At 37.1% G+C, this 20,234-nt stretch overlaps 1 protein-coding gene across 2 annotated transcripts in view; it reads right to left on the reverse strand.

Moving 5' to 3' along the window:
• The window catches only part of LOC131072739 (pentatricopeptide repeat-containing protein At4g35850, mitochondrial), a 254,154-nt gene that overhangs the window by 156,762 nt on the left and 77,158 nt on the right, over window positions 1–20,234 (reverse strand). The window lies entirely within an intron of this gene.

A 20,234-nucleotide genomic window follows, 5' to 3' on the forward strand; every position in this document is an offset into this window, starting at 1 on the left:
ATTGTAAATCAGTTGTGGAGTATCTCATTGGCAATAATGATGGGGAAGCACATCAAGAGATTGAACTATTGAAAGTGGAGGAGTAAGGATCACAAGAAAGTTCAACTTGTAGACATGAGGTAAAGGCTTTGACAGGGAATACATATGATTTTCAGCAGGTTACACCTCTTGTAGCAGCTCCTGAGGGTGAGTACTCAGCACAGGAAGAGGTTGAACAAACCTTAGTTTGTTTTCATAGCATACATAAATCCATTGAATACCTCACCTGGATAGTTCGCTTTGATGAGGGACGAATTGGGCCTAGGGATGGAGTCTCAGCATTGAGTTTGCAAACACTTAAACAGGCACTTAAAGTGATAAAATCAAATTACATGCAATTGCTTTCAGGTAGAAACCATGCCATCATGTTTGCAAAGCAACTATATAGAGCATTTGTAGGGTAAGAGGCACAAGAAGCTACTTCAAGGGCTATAAAGATTGAACAAATTATTAGAGTTAATGATGCTAGGAGTAATGAAATATCCAAGGGCAGCAATGGTTCCATTATCATTGGGGGTATACATGATGATAACAAGAGCAAGATGAGTGTAGTTCAGCTGGTCTTAGTAGGCAGATTGTGCATGATGATGCAAGCTTTTCGCTCCATGCTCTACATGGTGAGATTCCTAACTCACACATTGAGGTATGGAATCCTAGTATTGATTCAGGACTTTCATCGGAGTCTATGAATGCATTTCACTATGACTACACTGTGAGATATGCATATTCTTTTTCATTCAGCCCACCTACCGATGACTTGATGTTCTAAATGACACATAAGAGTGGGGTGCATGACTGGTATGAGGTGCTTCCTTCTACGGAGGAAGGAACCAAATCCTGCCGGCATTCTCATTTGCTTCTCCAGGGTGGTCTCTATTTTGGGAGACAAGATAAGGAGGCAATATTGTGGCAATTTCACATTACACCTGTACCCAATGTAGGGCAGCAAGAGTTTTCTGATATCAAAGAAGATGGATGACCAATTTTCTTGTGGGATCCAGGCAGAGCACTCCCATGGGTAGTTATGTTACAGGGAGTTGTCAGCAGCTTGAGGATACTCTCTTTGGTGAATTTATATGGGCATACTTATTCGGCCACTCTGAAATATATTAAGATTCTCAGACCTGGGATCTAGGGATTTACATGATAGACGAAGTGCTTCCCAGGTTGTTGCAAATTGATGACAGTTATGTCAAAATGGTGCAGCAAATTGGAGGAATCATATCTCTGAGATTGATATGGGATCCTAGAATTCAGATCAACATACAGGTGCAGATATCAATGGGTTTGGTATGCAGATGCAAATAGTGTGAGGGCAAGCAATCATTAGGAAGGGCAGACTATAATGTTCTGATTTTAAGCATCAGCTATTTCCTTGTTAGCCTATGACTTTAGTCCCCGTAGGCTAACATGGTGATTAGGGGACCCTTTTGAGGGTGTTCAATGGCTCCTCTAATGACCTTTTGGTGCTTATTTCAGTATTCTTCACCTCAATGTCCTAGTTTATTCGTGGTGTGCCTTCCAAAGATCATTCAGGACAATTTGATTCACACTTACTATTTTTAATAAGTCACTTGGATGTTTTGCTCAAACTTACTATTTATAGTAATTCACCCATGTGGTCAATAGACATCATTTCTATATCTAGAAAGTGGATGGATTATTCCCATCGATTGATATTGGCAATTATTAAAGTTAAATCCACTTTAACTTTAATAATATTAATATATTAAATGACTTTATGATATGATGACATAAAGGAGGTTAAAGTGATTTTTAAGTCATTTTCATAAAGTGACTTTATTTTGGCACCTAGGGAGTTATAAGGTTTTAAACTATGTTCCACCAAGTTTCGGGGACGAAGACGGTGGGATGTGTTTCCGGTACGGCAGTACTTTTGGGCTATTTTTTAGCTGAGTCTAGGAGACGGTTGTTAAAAAAAATAAAGGATTTTTTAAAAATGTAGAGAAGTTTAAAATATGCATATCTTAAATTGATAAAACATTCATCATAGACATTGTAGAAGATTAATACATAGGATTAGATTTGAATTCAGATTTCACATGAGAATCGACAAAAAAATTAACAAATTTAAATGCTTTCATTGTCAATGTGCATACATATTAAATTAGAATTATAACCAAAAAGCCCAAAGACTCCAAGTACCAACTATGAAATGTCATAAACTGTAAACAATAAACATAGAAGTCCATAATCAGCTGCCCATGATAATGAAATAATAAAACTAAAAAAATATATGGCTGTGAAAGATGCCGAATGCTGATTGGAACAACCTGATATGTTTTTCTAAGTCTGATTTCTTTGACTAGCAGTTGGAATTTTGGTTTTTTTAATGCAGTTTGAGGTTTTTAGGATAACTTGTGTGTTATTGTTTTTTGGAAGTGACAATGCAAAATGAATAACAAATGCAATACATAAAATAATTGACTGAAAATGAATTTCAAACTTCTGATTTTATTTATCAGCAAAGAACAAATGGAAATAAATGATTATTTGTAACAACTCACGCCAATTATGGCCTACCAGGAGTCCAATGTTGGGAATTGAAGGTGATTTATTGGCCTGAACAAGTGGAAAGATTGAATGAAGCACCTCCAGCTGCAACTAATGGCTCCAATGAGCTTTATTCACCTACTGAATAATTATCTAAAACAAATTTGTGAAGAAATCTTGATTTCAATGCAATTCCTGATCTTTCCCCAGGAGAGACTCCAATTTGATGTGCTTCCAACCCACTGATTTGCTCATGTAGCTCAAAATATGAACCAATTTCACCAAATAAACATTGGGATTCTTCTTATTTGCTGCTAACAATAAATTTTGAAAAGAAACACTGCTGTTAAACCCCTTATTTTGTTTTATTGAAAACTCCAGGCAAGATTTGGTGGTACAGCTAGCCTGGGAAAGGTACAGTCTGCTGATTGGGGTTACAAACTTGTTGGAAATTGTGACCTCTCTGCTCAGATCTAAAATTTATTCCCCTATGAAGCTGAATTTCTCTGATTTGCTCTGAAATGTTGCCCCAATGACCTGAAAAGACCTCCAATGATGATCAATATGCTGATAGGTGGAAGGGTTTTCGTCCTACACCTGCAATTTGAAGGTTTTCGTCTTCAAATCTACTTCAGAACTCTACCAAATACATTACAGACTTGTAGAAGATAATATTCTCTCAAAAAAAAAACAATTCAGTGCCAAAATGATTGTCAAATTCAGTTTTTATTTCTGCTCTAACCCTAATTTCAAATTAGGGTTTCATTTCCCCTTTTATTAATAGAATTATTTTATTTTATTTATGCCTCCTTATAAAAATCGAACCACAAGGGGCCTCCATCATTATTTTAATTTGACCCCTTCATTATTATAGTAATACTTGCTAAAATGCCTAGGTAAGAGGGCCTATAACTTATTTCCCCATAAAGTGATTATAATATCACTTTATTATTATTTTATTAAATCCAAACTTATGAAATATTAAAATATTTCCTTATTTATTCATAAAATGTGATCCGGGGCTCAGATTGGAATTTTGTCTGAAGTGCTATGATCATTGTTGACGACTGAACCCCTGCAGGCTGACTGGCAGTTCCTCCTAAAAAATAGGAACCTCACTCAAAGTGCTTGAAACTGTCTGAGAGGCTCCTACTCAACTTTGTGGTCCCCCAAGTGGTCAACCTGTTAATTGCCACTTCTCCCTAAAAAAATAGGAGACCTCCCTAAAAATTAGGAACTGTCGTCTAAATGTCTAAATCGGCTCACAAAGCCCCCTGCAAGGCTCCATGACTCTTGAATGGCTTCCCTCTTCACTCCACTAGCCTACAGAAACCAGATGATAGGCCAATCCTTGCTCAACTGCCTATCACCTAGGAAGGGGACATTACAAGCTGTCCATAATCAGCACATGGTAGGTTTAAGAGTCTAAATCAAAATCAGAACTTGAGTTTGAGTCATTGCTCCTTCTCTTACTGCTCTTCTCCTTTGCAAATCTGAAAATGAATGTTTGTTTTATCTAGCCAATAGTGGCTTGGGACAAAGGGAACGGCCAAAAGCCCCTTGGCCATCCCAGGGACTTCTAGTCCTCCTGGGAACTTCTAGCCATCCCCTACATCCCAAAAGCGTTTCCAAAACTTTGCTCAATTTGGGCACGACAAGGAACTTCTAAAAGCCATCCCCACATCCCTATACTGTCCCTAGCACGGGAACAGGGGTAAAAGCACAAGGGACATGTCTCCATGCAACATAGGTTTTAAATAATTTAATAAAGTGTTTTATGGAGATAATCGCCAATATTGGAAGATATAAGGTGAATATAAAATTAATTCATAAAGTGACCTTATGTTAATTAAAATTATATAAGGGGTCACTTGATTATTATTCCCAATTGCAAGTAAATATGAATATTAAAAGAGAGGTGTAAAGTCCCCTCCTAGGAGGCTGTCAATTCCTATAACTTAATGATAGTTCTGATCTGATCTGATCGATAATGTCAGTGGATGCTTTTGACTCCTTCCCTTTATATCTCTCAATGTGAGGGAGAGGTCACACCTCTTTATTATGGATACCCTTTGGCGAGAGACACACCCTTTCACCATTAGCACCCTTTGAAAGAGTGCAACTCTTCATTACTTATGCCCTTTAAAAGGGACACAACCTTTCACAATCAGATCTACACTTCTTATTTAAATCAGATTTGCACTTCTAATTCCCTAGTTATCCCCTTCTCAAAATGAGGTTCTCTTCTCCCTTTTATATCCCATGTTTGAAGGAGTCACAACTTTTCCTTCCGTGTCTTTTGACCATTCATTAACTTAATTAAATTTTTAATTATAATTAATTAATTTAAATTTTATTTTTATTCTTTTCTATTTTAACATTATTATTATTATTTATTATTAAATTATATTCCAAAGTGGGGACACTACAGTCCACCCCACTCAAGATTGCTTGTCCTCAAGCAATGATCATGGAATGTACAAAATGATTCCCAAAATATGAAATGGCTTTCAAAACACTCATAGAATAAACATGCTGACACTTTTTTGTAAAAAACCCTAGTTGTTGCCCTAAATCACCATTTTATGTAAAACTACAAATGAAACAAGATGCGTACCTGGTTAAGACCCTGCAATAGGTTAGGAAACCATTGAAACAATAAAATACGATATGTACCTGATTGAGATCCTGCAATAGGTTATGTATAAATAATATAAAACTTCTAACTTTCTAAGAGAGATGATTAAGCATAGATTCTTTATACTTAGGAACATTAACTCAACCATAGTCTTGTCCAACTCCTTATAGGAGCTCAATCAAAAAAAAAAGTGGGAGTAATAGGAATGATGAGGTGTCCAAGAGACCCTCTACCCTAGGCCCAAAAGGGGAGTAAAAGCCACGGCCCTCTTGGCCTCATAGGACCATCGGTCAAACTACCATGAGGTGGGATACCTGGTAAGGTATCCTATCATCGTTCCCCTTCATCACTCCCATCCTTATCCCCTTGTTAATAACCAATTATGATAGAGTTTAGAAAGATGCAATAGGGTGCCTTGAATGTCCTTCCCCTCTAAGTCCAAGAGCAGCGGACTCCATCTTACAACCCCTTGGCCTCATGGGACCATCGGTTAGGAGGACCTCATCAGCATTCTCCCTCTTGCACTTTCTTATACTACATACAAACAATATCTTGTGTGTGTGGGATAGAGGATGTAACTAGGTTCCTTGACTTAGGGTCCTTATGACCTCTTATGAGCCCCTCAGCACCTCCTCCATTACACCTCACACCCTTTCTTATAAGATGGACAAAATTCACATCTCTTTCTATCCTTATACTCTAGATCAAATATGGAGCATACACGAAGTATACACTTGAATGCATGAAGACACGGAGCATACACTTAAAAACACGAAGCATACAAATGGATATCTGCAAACACGGAGCATACATGTGAATACACATATTGTTAGATTCTTTTTCCTTGACTAGAATGATTCATTGATTCATCTTTAGATTCTTTGCCCTACAAGATGGCAGGATCATTGCTCTGACACCATTGTAATGTCCCCTCCTCGGAGGCCGTCAATTCTTGTAACTTAATGATAGTTCTGATCCGATCTGATCAGAACTGTCAGTGGATGATTTTGACTCCTTTCCTTGATATCTCTCAAAGTGAGGGAGAGGTCACACCTCTTCATTATGGATGCCCTTTGGCAAGAGACACACCCTTTCAACATTAGCACCCTTTGAAAGAGTGCAACTCTTCATTACTTCTGCCCTTTGAAAGGGACACAACCTTTCACAATCAGATCTGCACTTCTTATTTAAATCAGATTTGCACTTCAGATTCCCCAGTTATCCCCTTTTCAAAATGAGGTTCTCTTCTCCCATTTATATCCCATGTTTGAAGGAGTCACAACTTTTCCTTCCATGTCTTTTGACCATTCATTAACTTAATTAAATTTTTAATTATATTTAATTATTATTTTATATTTTAATTTAAATTTTATTTTTATTCTTTTCTATTTTAATATTATTATTTATTATTAAATTCTATTCCAAAGTGGGGACATTACAAGAGGGAAAATTAAATGGGTTTTCTGGAAGCTTCCTTGGAGAATTATAAAAGGGCTCATTTGAAGCTAATTTGGATATACTTGGTTAATTTTATTTATCTCTGAGAAGCTTGAGAGCTTTGGCATTCATTTACAGGAAATCTAAGGATGGAAACCCTTGGAGTTTCTCAATGGATTGGACGAAAACCCAACTCCACATTGAGAGGTGAATCCACACAGGGTTCATCATTGAGTATATTTGCAGGTTTACATCATTTTGGAGCTTCAACCAATTAGGGTTTGAAGTTTATTTGAAGGTGGAAGACATATTGCTTCAGATTTGGAGGTTTTATTGCCATATTTTTTATAATACCTTAGACAGCTAGGGTTTGGCATGAATTTTGTGAAGATTTTGAAGCTTTAATGAATGTTGAAAGCTTGCTACAGTGATGTATTTGGAGCTCCTATTCCATTCCTAGCAAGATAATAAGGGAAGTCTTATTGCTGCAGATCTTTGTATAGCATTTTGGAATTATATTTGAAGAGGCTCAAGGAAGTTTCAGTCTCATTGTTTTGGTTGACACTCCCTTTGCAAGCTTGGAAGAACTTCTGATATCTTCTGAGCATCATTCTCAGGCATATATGTTTCCAGGTCTGAAACTGCTCAGGGAGTTTGGCTTTGTTTGGAGGACATCTATACCTTATTGTCCTTGGTACTGGTGCAATGATCAACCTCAAGGGAGTCTCAAAATCATAGCTGGTTGCTAACAGCATTGCTACTATTATTGCAGGTCTGTCATGACCGAAAGTTATTCCATTTTTGTATTAATTCTAGTGACCAGTGAATAAACAATTTATTGTGTTATGCTTAATGAAAATAGTTTATCTCTACTTTATGCAATGCGATTGTTAATACTCGGAAAGTCAATGAATAATAACAGAAAAAACAAGCGAATCAGCAAGCTTGTGCTCTATATTCTATATTATTTTACAAGATAAATGCAAGCAAACTGATTGACAAAATACCTACATAGCTGAGTGGGTGAAAGAAGTGGAACGTGCAAACGGGGTAGCACATTTCATTTTACTCATCCATGCAGTTGCATTATCTGTTCGTAACTGGAATTTGTTATCCTTTAAGTTCTGGAATCAATAAAATATTAATTGTAGATCTATCTATGTGATGCTCAAGGGTTTATTAATGTTGATAAATAATTCAATTGTGCATGCAATCAAAAAGGGAAAAAATATAGAGATACACTTGCAAAGTATGGAATAACTCACAATGACTTATGTCTTTTCTATGAGAACATAGGTCCTTAATTTCTACATTTTTGGATTTAACACAATGTTGTCTTTTGGAACCTAATTGGCTATACCCTCAGATTTACCGAAGGAAAATTACTTCCCAACATAAGCCAACAAGAGAATAGCATTAGATTCAGGTTGCGTCACATTTTAGAAAGGGAATCCATTGCATAATTAATGTCAAAAGCCAATTAAAATATCCTTACTATAGCTTGGCCTCTGAACCACTACTACATCACTCCTAGTGGCATTTGAAACTAATCATCGCATCTTCCATTGAAGCATAAGTTTTTTTCCTATTTTTATCAGCACAATGTTCATTCTTCATTGTATCGTTTTGTCCCCACAAGCAGTTAGAATTGTAAACATCATCTTTTTGTTAAACCACATCTTGGCTGTAGTGTGCTAGAATATTTTTTATAAGTTTTACAATAGTTTGATGAAATGCCACCGCTGAAGTATGTTTATCTATTTGTATATTTTGTAAGTGCTTGACAAAATCCTTATTAAACAAAAAATTGGAACTGATTTAAAGATAAGTTTTTTCAATGGAATGCCATCATATCTCACGAGTTTCTCAGATTTGATAAGTAAATTGCATTACTAGCATTGCTAAAATGATCATACTAAAAGCACAAATTGAATTAGAGGCAAATCTAACCTCAATCATGTTGATGATATAGTGTCAGAAGCAATCCTTCAGGGCCATTAAATAGATATCAAATATGAGAATGGCCTATCGGCCTTACATATTTAATAAACCGATTTACGTATGCATTAATATCGAACCTATTGATTCATCGGGTTTGTATAATTAATCATTAAAGTTGGTTATCGGGTTTGTTATATAAACATTAGACAATCAATTTAATTAACAGATTGTGTTATTAATGAATCAGTTTGTTGAAAGGCAATTATGAAGAGACACGTCTTCTATTGGAAAGACATCGGATTCATTATATATGGAGAATACATCCTTCTTATTGGCAGATCGTGGCAGATAGAAATTAATACTCAGATCGAAATATACAAGAGGCGGATTTAAGATAGATATTCAGTAAGCATACTACATATTCTCTGGCAAACCAACGTGATCTTCTATAGCAGTCCGACTTATCCTTCTGCAGTTTGTGTTCAGTGAATCTGATAAGTTAAAGAGTTTCCATTCTGCAGCAATAAGAATTCAATTCAACATACCTTTGGCAGATTGAGTTTTGACAGTTCAATTTCTATATTAAATTGTGTGGGTAATTGTTGTGTGCATAAAGCTTCAAGCAGAGAAGCCATTACTTGTATATCATACTCAGACCTGATTATATATATAACTATTAATTTTTGTGGCTGGGTTTTTCACCTTCATAAGGAAGGTTTTCCCGGGGTAACTTAGTGTTCATACTGTTCGTTTGAGGTGAATTTTGTTTTCTAATATAATCTGATCTTAAATTTAACATGGTATCAGAGCCACAGTGAAAGAAGATTGTGATCAGATTCTAAACAACTTCTGAACATTATCTCCCCGCTGTGAAATATCTCTAAGTCTCAAAAATGGTGAATGGTCTTAAAGTCGAAGATAGACTTGAAGGCGCATCTAACTTCACCTCATGGAAGTTTAGAGTGCTCATTGCACTTGAAGAAAATGATCTTCTTCAATTCATAGAGGAAAAGGATTTATCCAAACCTAAAGATCATGAGGAGAAACTGCAATTCAAGATCAAAGCAAAGAAGATATTAATTGACTCCGTGAGGGATCACTTGGTACCTCTCATCTCCAAAATGACAACTGCAAGAGACATGTTCAAGACCTTGGAAGGGTTATATGAGATTAACAACGTAAGTAGGGCTCTGGCCTTGAGACAGCAACTCCACCAAGTGAAGATGGCAAAAGGAGATTCAGTCATCACATACTTCATGAAAGTTTCAGAATTGAGAGACCAACTATGCGCAATTGGGGATCAAGTGATAGATAAAGACCTTGTCATGCTAGCCTTGAATGGTCTGCCTCATTCATGGGAGCCATTTATTCAAAGCATAAGTGGAAGGTCAAAATTACCTAAGTTTGATAGACTTCGAACAGATTGTATTCAAGAAGAATCAAGATTGACTACCAGAGGAATCGTCAAGAGTTCTCAAAATGAAGAAACACATGTTCTTGCTGCTCAATCTACCAAGAAGCGAAAGTATTGGAAGAAGGGCAACTTCAAAAAGAATAGAGATTTCAAATCAGATTCTGCACCTGATTCTAGGAACAGGAAGAAAGATCTCTCTCGCATCCAGTGTTTTAGATGTGACAAGTTTGGTCACTTTGCAAAGGATTGTTTGACAAGACCTAATCATCAGGGAGCAAACATCAATGAAGTCTCATCTCAAAAAGAGGTTGAAGACAACTCCAATGGTTTTATTTTCATTTCAGCATTATCAAGCAATGTTCCCACGAACAGTGATACATGGTTAATTTATAATGGAGCCTCTTGACATATCACTGGTCATCGGGAGTACCTTTCTGATTTAGTAGAAAAAGAGTCACATCTCCAAGTCATCATTGGGGATGATGCACGCTATGCTGTAAGAGGAATTGGTGCTACATCTCTAAAACTTGAATCAAGAGTTTCTCTACACCTAAGTGATGTATTCTTCGTTCCAGGGATCCAGAGAAACCTAGTATCCATTTCGGCCTTGGAGGATAAGGGATATCAAATTGCATTTTCTGAAGGAAGAGTTCTTGCTTGGCCTAAGAACTCCAGCATCAAGACTGCTCGTGTGATTGGAAATCGTCATGAGAGTTTATACAAACTCTCCACTCTCCCAACTCAAGCACTTATTCATGATTTTGCAAGTTTCAGCGAACTCTAGCACAGAAGAATTGGACATCTTCACTTCATGGCTCTTCCATCTTTGGAGAAGATAGTAAAAGGTATTCCTAAACTCATTCATGTAAATGATGGTACTTGTAAAGGGGTAAAAATGTTAAAAGTCCTTTCCATAGTAGTGAAAGTAGGGCTAAAGAAATACTAGATCTTGTACATTCAGATTTATGTGGTCCAATGTCAATTCCATCCCTAAGTGGATGTTTGTATTATGCAACTTTTATAGATGACTACTCTAGGAAGACTTGGATTTATTTCTTAAGGTCTAAAGAGTCTGATGAAGTCCTAGGTAGGTTTAAAGAGTTTAAAGCTCTTGTAGAAAATATCACTGGCAAGAAAATTAAAATTCTAAGGTCTGACAATGGAGGTGAATACACCTTGGGTAGCTTTCGTGATTTCTGTATTGAGGCAGGGATCAAGGGGGAGTTTTGTGTTCCTTACAACCCTCAACAAAATGGGGTTGCTGAGAGGAAGAACAAATCTATAGTTGAAGCTACAAACGCTATGATTCATGATCAAGACCTTCAGATTTTTCTATAGGAAGAAGCCTCTAGAACAGCAGTGTATGTTCAAAATAGATGTCCTCATCGGATATTACAAAATATAACTCCTGAAGAAGCCTTCTCAGGTATCAAGCCTTGATCAGGATTAAATTGGGAAAATATTGAAACCTAATTTTTCCAAAATTTTATATTTTTTAGTAAATTGCAATTTTGAGGGTCTTCGGTGCATTTTTGGACAAATATGGTGCCCGGAAACATGATGAGAGATCATTGATGTTTCCGAAATTTGGTTCTAGATTATTTGAGTACCTTTCCAACGCATCAAACGGTTTGTAATTCGGAGCTAGGATGAGAAAGTTATGCCTTCTCAAAGTGGACTGAAATTTTATATTTAGTTTTTTGATAATTTTGATAGTTTTAATAGTTTAATTGTAATAAACATTATGATGACTCTTCATTTCAAATTCCAAGGGATTTGTGTGACCCTTGGGATACATTCGACTTGTATAAACTCCAATTTTGAATAGAATGGAGACAGTTTTTGGTTTGCAATCTTCTTGTTGTCAATTTCTTTTTGTGTTGAAATCTACAATACCGCAAGTATCACACTAGGTATTGTAATCTGGTTTTCATAAATCAGATCAAGCCTGATATCAATCACCTGAGAATATTTGGTTGTCCTGTGTATGTTCATATTCCCAAGGACAAGAGAACCAAGTGAGAGCCTTCTAGCAAGAGAGCAATATTTGTAGGCTACAGTGAAACCTCCAAAGCCTATCGTGTTTACATTCCTGGTCAAAAGCAAATAGAGGTTAGCAGGGATGTCACATTTGAGGAAGATGTTGCATTCAGAAAATCAAAGGGCTCATGCATGGAGATAGATGATGAGACTCCGCAAGACATGGATATCGACCATACTCCTGAGGTTCAGAGGGAGTCTACAAAATCTGATATAAGCAATGATCCAATTGAACCCTTGGATCCCACTGATGGGCCTAGGGATATTGTTGTGTCTCAAAAGAGACCTCTTTGGGCACGAAACACTATGCAGGAAGCAGAACAGTTTGCTGCTCCTAGAGGCACATTCAGAGAAAGCAAAAGACCACAAAGATTTTTTGGTTATGTTGCATTAATGTGTAATCTTATTGAATCTAAACCTTCTAGTGTAGAAGAAGCCTCAAATCAACAAGTTTGGAAAGATGCAATGGACGAAGAATATCAATCCATTCTCAAGAACAATGTGTGGGATATTGTGCCTAGACCAGAAAGGAAGTATGTTGTGTCTTCCAAGTGGTTGTTCAAAATAAAACATGCAGCTGATGGCAGCATTGAAAAGTACAAAGCTAGATTTGTGGCTTGTAGTTTCTCCCAACAAGAAGGAATAGACTACAAAGAAACATTTGCTCTTGTTGCTCGCTATACTTCCATTAGAACCATCATTGCTATTGCAGCAACTAAGGGATGGAAGTTGCATCAGATGGATGTGAAGACTGCTTTTCTCAATGGCATGATTGAAGAAGAAATCTACATCGAGCAACCTGAGGGGTTTGTGATTCATGGGAAAGAGTCTCATGTGTGTAAGTTGAAGAAAGCCCTATATGGTCTTAAACAAGCACCTCGGGCTTGGTATGAAAGAATTGATAGATACTTAGTGGGTTTGGGTTTCTACAAAAATGATGTTAATCCAAATCTTTACTTCAAAGTATTCAATGGTGATATGTTGATCTTGGTACTTTATGTTGATGATCTATTTATTACTGGAGAAGATCATCTCATTATCAGATGTAAGGAGCTGACTTCAGAATTTGAAATAAAAGACTTAGGACTTATGCACTTCTTTCTAGGGTTGGAGGTGTGGCAGAGGCCCAATGGAATTATCCTAAGTCAAGGTAAATACACCATCGACATCTTGAAGAGATTTGGAATGACTGATTGTAAATCCGTGTCCACACCCATGGAAACCAACTTGAAGAAATTACGGGAAGCCTCAACTAGTTCAGATCTTGTGGACCCTACTATGTACAGGCAATTGATTGGGTCCTTGATGTATCTAGTTAACACTAGACCAGATATTTGTTATGCAGTAAGTGCACTTAGTCAGTTCATGAGTGAACCTAGACAGATACACCTAGTTGTAGTCAAGCATATCTTGAGATACTTGCATGGCACAGTTGGATATGGCTTGAAATACTCTTCCAGTATGGACTTGATTCTTGAACGATATTCAGATTCTGATTGGGTAGGCAGTGTTACTGATCGGAAGAGCACTTCTGGTTGTTGTTTCAGTTTGGGATCTGCTATGATTTCCTGGTGTAGCAGGAAGCAGTCCTCAGTAGCTCTAAGCACTGCAAAGGCAGAATACATTGCAGCATGTGTAGCAACTCGTGAAGCAGTGTGGCTTCGTAAGCTTCTTGCAGGATTGTTTGGTCAATCATTGGAGCCTACCATCATACATTGTGATAATCAAAGTTGTGTAAAGCTTTCAGTCAATCCAGTATTTCATGACAGAACGAAGCATGTAGAGATTCAATACCACTATATCAGAGATATGGTACAAAGGAATGTTGTTCAGTTGAGATACATTTGTACTAAGGAGCAGATGACCGACATTTTCACCAAGCCTCTTGCGAAAGTAAAATTTGTGCATTTTCGAGACAAGCTTGGGATTGTGGAAAATGAAGCTCTTGCTGAGAGGGAGTCTCAGCATCAGTAATTACTTGATATGTATTATAATGCATTCTTCTCTGAGAGAGAAGTTTGAGGTATCAACCCTTGTTGAGCATTCTTCTCTGAGAGAGAAGTTTGAGGTGTCAGCCCTTGTTAAGCATTCCTCTCTGAGAGAGAAGTTTGAGGTATCAACCCTTGTTGTGCATTCTTCTTGGTGAGAAGAGTTTGAGGTGTCAGCCCTTGTTGTGCATTCTTCTCTGTGAGAGAAGTTTGAGGTTCCAGCCCTTGTTCCACCCTCTGCGAGTAGGTATGGTGGATTCACCCTCTGGGAGTAGCCATGGTGGATATGTTCATTTGTATTAAGAAGGATTCCTCCCTAGCTAAGAGGGAGTGTTGATGATATAGTGTCAGAAGCAATCCTTCAGGGCCATTAAATAGATATCAAATATGAGAATGGCCTATCAGCCTTACATATTTAATAAACCGATTTACGTATGCATTAATATCGAACCTATTGATTCATCAGGTTTGTATAATTAATCATTAAAGTTGGTTATCGGGTTTGTTATATAAACATTAGACAATCAATTTAATTAACAGATTGTGTTATTAATGAATCGGTTTGTTGAAAGGCAATTATGAAGAGACACGTCTTCTATTGGAAAGACATCGGATTCATTATATATGGAGAATACATTCTTCTTATTGGCAGATCGTGGAAAATAGAAATTAATACTCAGATCGAAATATACAAGAGGCGGATTTAAGATAGATATTCAGTAAGCATACTACATATTCTCTGGCAAACCAACGTGATCTTCTGTAGCAGTCCGTCTTATCCTTCTGCAGTTCGTGTTCAGTGAATCTGATAAGTTAAAGAGTTTCCATTCTGCAGCAATAAGAATTCAATCCAACATACCTTCGGCAGATTGAGTTTTGACAGTTCAATTTCTATATTACCTTGTGTGGGTAATTGTTGTGTGCATAAAGCTTCAAGCAGTGAAGCCATTACTTGTATATCATACTCAGACCTGATTATATAAATAACTGTTAATTTTTGTGGCTGGGTTTTTCACCTTCATAAGGAAGGTTTTCCCAAGGTAACTTAGTGTTCATACTGTTCATTTGAGGTGAATTTCGTTTTCTAATATAATCTGATCTTAAATTTAACAAAGGATGCTAGTTGATATGAAGAAATGCTGTTGAAAGCCACTTCAATTCAGATTTGTCTTAATTTGCTCCTTTTATTTAGACCTGGATTCTTATCAAGGCTATTTCAAATATCTCCAGAACTGTTGTTATGTCTCCCTGCAGTCTTGAAATATTTCCAGTCCTGTATTCTAACTATAAACTATCACATGTGCTCTCACCACTGTTGCTCTTTTATCCCTGCAAACCTGAAATGAGAAATGAACTATTTGTTAACTGCTGCTACTACAGATAGGATGACTCGTCACCTCTTTTCAGACCTGCAACCTACAACACTGCTGCCGTAAACTTACCAGACTGCACCAACTATAACCTTGTACACTGCAGAAATTCTCTCAACAACCATGTAGACTGCTGTAGACTGCTGTAGACTCTGATTTTGACAGCTATTCAAACTCAAACTCTGCTATAACCTGGCTGTAGGGTTTGTTGGTCACACAAAGTGAGGTGACCAGAATTCTTAATGAATATTACCCAAGACAAGGGCAACGGCTAGATGTGTAGGTGTTTAAACCCTCAGGAAATGGCTGCAATCCCTTCTATTAACTCCTCCTTGGTCTCATGGACCCTGGATTATGTCAACCTGCATATTTGAATGTCTTCACAATATCTTCATCATTCTGCCTTAAATCTGCCATTAACTTCACCCTCTTTGTTCATACTTATATTTATAATCTGCTGGTACTCAAATTTCCGGCTCCTTACACCTGCAATATATTAAGGTTTGCTTGCAAAATATATTGAAAATAAGTTTTCAAATAACTCTCCAGGCATGGCCACAAACTGAAGAAAAATATTAATTGAATGCCTGTCAAAAACCTCCTCAATCTTCAAACATTACACTAATGAGTCTTGTATGAATCCACTTGATCACCTAGGTGGGTTTTTGCCCAAAAAATTGATTGGGCAGAAGGGTTTTCATCTTTCGCTGACTGAAGAATGAACAAAGCTCAATCTCTCCGAATTGGGGTTTGTAAAATAAAATGTTAAAAATGTTTTTTTCCATTCTCATTCACTTCTTTGTATACCCTTATCTTTTATGCACACCAATGAATCCTATACGAATCCACTCAATCAGCTAGGTTGGGTTTTCCTCCATGAAACTGATTACCAAAAGGGTTTTCATCCTTCAGCTGAAGAATGAACCAAGTTCAACCTCTCCAAATTGGGTTTGTAAAATAAAAAGTTAAGAATGCCTTTTTCCATTCCCATTCACCTCCTCTTTTTATATCCTTTTCATTGTTTTTTTTTTTAAAGCATTTTTTCTGTTCTTCTTTTTCCCAAGAGATTTTAGTAATTTAACTCTATATTTTAAACCTCAAAAAGTCACTTAAAAAAAAAAAAATTAACAAAGTTGCTTGAGCATAGACAACTTAATTTACTTATTTCCACACAATCGCCAAAGTTATGGAAAATAAAAAAATAGCCCAAAATAGGAATTTTGACCCACCATCAATACTAAAAGAGCATAGGAATTGATCCATGTGCAAGTTGACATTTTCTTAACATAACAAATTTCTCCAAGAAGTTGTAATGGCTGCCCTTGATATCAAACTGCTTTTCTAAACTTCTGATTTTTTTTTTGTTTTTGAATTTTCAGTTGTTTGGAGAGTATATGGAAGTATTGACAAACACAAACAAAATATAGATATTGCAGTTTTCTATGTCAACATCAGCAATATTGACCAATCATATCTACTTTCTAACACCACAATTTAGGTAAAATTTATTAGAAAACTAATATTTGATTTCTTCACTAAATATTACAATATTTTGCATACCCAATCGCTGCTCCAAGTCTGATAATGTTTTCTGAGTACACTAACAGCATTCACAACCCTTATCTTAGCTTTCCAGCTCTGTATGGCACATCTCCAGCCAGGTACGGTTTGCTTTGGTGGATATTCAGACTGTATGGCACCTTGTCTACAATATTTCAGACCTGTACGGCCTGTTCCAGCAATCTCTAGATTCACACAAACTGCTGCTGTTGATTTGACTGGTATGGCACTCTCCCAGGTGTTTCCAGCAAGTACGGCACCCCTAAAGTGTGTGTCAGATCAGTACAGCCCCCTTCCAAGTGAACCGAATCCTGTATGGCAGTCTTATGATTGCTAAAATCACTGAATGAGAGTAAAAAGTATGGGTAGATCAGCTAGCAAAACTCTTAATGCTCCACAATCGAATCCCCAGACTATATCTTTCAACAGCGTAGAGATTGTTAGCAAAGAGGGATTTCGTCCTCCGAGCCATAGAAGATGAACTCTCCAAATAATCTTATAAATTTCTTATTCAATCCAGCATATCCAAAAAGAACTCTTAAAGAGTCTTTTATAACTTTTCCAAGAGAGCCCACACACATCTCCAACCAATGTGGGATAAATAAAATACTTCCCTTTTTATATTCAGTCTCCAAGTACTTTAAGTGAAAGGGAACTTTTAATTTTTAAATTACTTTTCCCTTTACCTAAGTTCCCACATTAATAAAGTTAAATATTTAATTTAACTTTATAACTTTACTTTATTGATAAATAAATTAATAATCGCGAACGATTATTAAAACTCCAGTCAAAAACAACTATCATCATCAGGATATTATTAATGAGTTCACTGTCGATCCAGACCTAGCCCATCTGACTTACTATAAATAGTATCTCAAAAACACATCAAAACACATCAGAATCGCTCACAACTGAAACTGTCTAGGCCAAATATCCTCAAGATCCCTTAAACGTCTTGGTTAGCTACGGGACCATGGAGAAATAGGCTAAAGACAACATAACATGTGCACTAGAAAGGTGATGCAGAGGGTTTGGTGTTGAAGCACAACTTGATTGGTTTCTCACTTCAAGGGTCTTCACTAGACACCATCCAATGGTCCCATGTCTCCAGCCTTCCCAAGGCTTGGTATCCTTCCCAAGGATCTCTCCCAAGAGGACAACTCACAATTGACAAGGAGTCTTCTACTCCTATTAATTCAACCCCTTCAACCAAGGACACCTAACAACCCCAAACCCTTAGCAAATAGGATCTTTTGCTCAAATGGTGAAGTATGACATTTGTGGATGAAATATTATGTAAGACATGGCATTTGCACTGACTTGGACCTCTTGATCAGGTTCTACAAGACCTCCAATGTCATTTGTCCTTAGAGACCTAGTAAGGGCTACAAGCAATTAGGCCACCTAATTGGGTTTTTACACAATCACTTCCAATCTTCCTTAATAACCCCTAGAACAAATCACAGTTTTAGATACCCTTTTGGATGCCCTAAGAGACTTCACACTTTGGTATCTGGGTTTGTGTATAAGTGGTCTGTCCACACTGCACCTAATTGAGCCTCTCTAGCCAGTATTGGAGACTTGACTCTAAAAGTCTTCATCAGTCACATAGAAAGGAAGATTGGGCACTTGTCAGAGGTCTGCACATGTTCAAGGGTCCCTCCCATACCAAGTTTGCTCACCCATCAATCCACCGTCCAAGAGTTTCATCCACTTCTTCTGCTGCACAGGCTTGCCACATAGGAGATGTCAAGCCTAGGGCATCATCTCAAAAATACCAAATGACACTTCCTGCCTTCCAAACCACTTGAGAAACTTAGTATAAATGCCAATTCAACATTCCCCAAGGTTTCAGGACATTCCCACGGTGGAATGTTGAATTGTGACCCTTTTTGCATCAAAACCCTGGTTTTGAGGGTTTCTCGGGCCAGCGCTAAAGAAAATTGTGTAACTCTTAAACCAGAGGGTCTTGAGACCTCAAACCAATGCCAAATGAGAGATGATTCACTGCTTCAACTTGTCCTATGCATTGATCGTGCAAACCATCCGTACAGATCCGTACAAAATGCAGAAAACACAGTAAAATGGAATAAATTGCAGTCACAGTTTTGTTTTGAAAGCAATAATTTCATTCAAAGTTTCTCCTAACCTGTTGGCATCGTTCCTCTGGCTTATATCATGCCAAGGAACTCCTCCAACCACCCCCAACGTGTACACTCAACCAACTAACCGTTGGGGTAACCAAAAATTCAAAATTTGACAAAGTTGCTTATGACAACATTGCAACTTTTGACCATTTATTACATTTTGGATCTTGCCTTCACATCAAAAGGGCAAGAGCGAACACACAACATAACTAAGACCCCTAAACACCAAAAACACAAATAAAATGCCCATACAGGGCCTTGGACCAAGTTTACACATCTTGGAGCCTTATGGCTTATTACATTGTCTTAGGACCTAATCAATAGGCCTTCAAGGCAAAACTCAATACAACCTATCTCAAAGCATAACCATGAATCAACACATATCCTAGTGATGCAAACATATATCCTAGTGCCCCTGCACCAAAAGGGGACATTAAAGAAGTGTGGAGTGCTCCCAGAATATCAAATCTCCATATGGATGGTACCATTATTCATCTGGGCTCCAAGAGCTCTCTACCACTATTAGAATACCTTGCCCATAATGTTAGTGCTCTCCAAGAGATTTGGAGGATTCCAAAGATGTTGAAATAAAAAAGGACATTACATTGGCTATAAAATTTTATGTTTACATGATACAACAATCATCCATATAAATATTGTCTATCCAATTATCTCATAAAAAAATTGAGACCAAAGGGTCCTGTGATCAATTTGGAGATACATAGAACCCATCAACTCTACTGTTTCCATAATTCTTAAAGCAATCAGCAAGTCTATCATCCAAACTATATATCAAACGTATGGCATATCACTCCTAAAGCAAAGAAAGCTTGGCAAATTTCAATGTCCACTGAGCAACTACTGATTATTTTAACATTTCAAACTTGGAAATGTGGGATAAGAAACTTAATAAGGATCAATAAACAAGAATGCCAGAAAGGCCTTCATCAAGGAAATCACATCTTATCAATATCTAATTCTCTTATCATTGCATGCAACATAAGTATAATCAACATTAGTAGAGTTTAAAATAAGTATTCTAGTCCTAGATGGTTTCTGCTGACCGGTGAGTTTACATCTCATTACTGCAAAATAAGTAGACAGAAATGACATTACTGTCTTGGACTTAACTGTACGTATCTATGC

Source organism: Cryptomeria japonica, chromosome 9 (assembly GCF_030272615.1).
Source record: "Cryptomeria japonica chromosome 9, Sugi_1.0, whole genome shotgun sequence".
NCBI classification, from domain to species: Eukaryota; Viridiplantae; Streptophyta; class Pinopsida; order Cupressales; family Cupressaceae; genus Cryptomeria; species Cryptomeria japonica.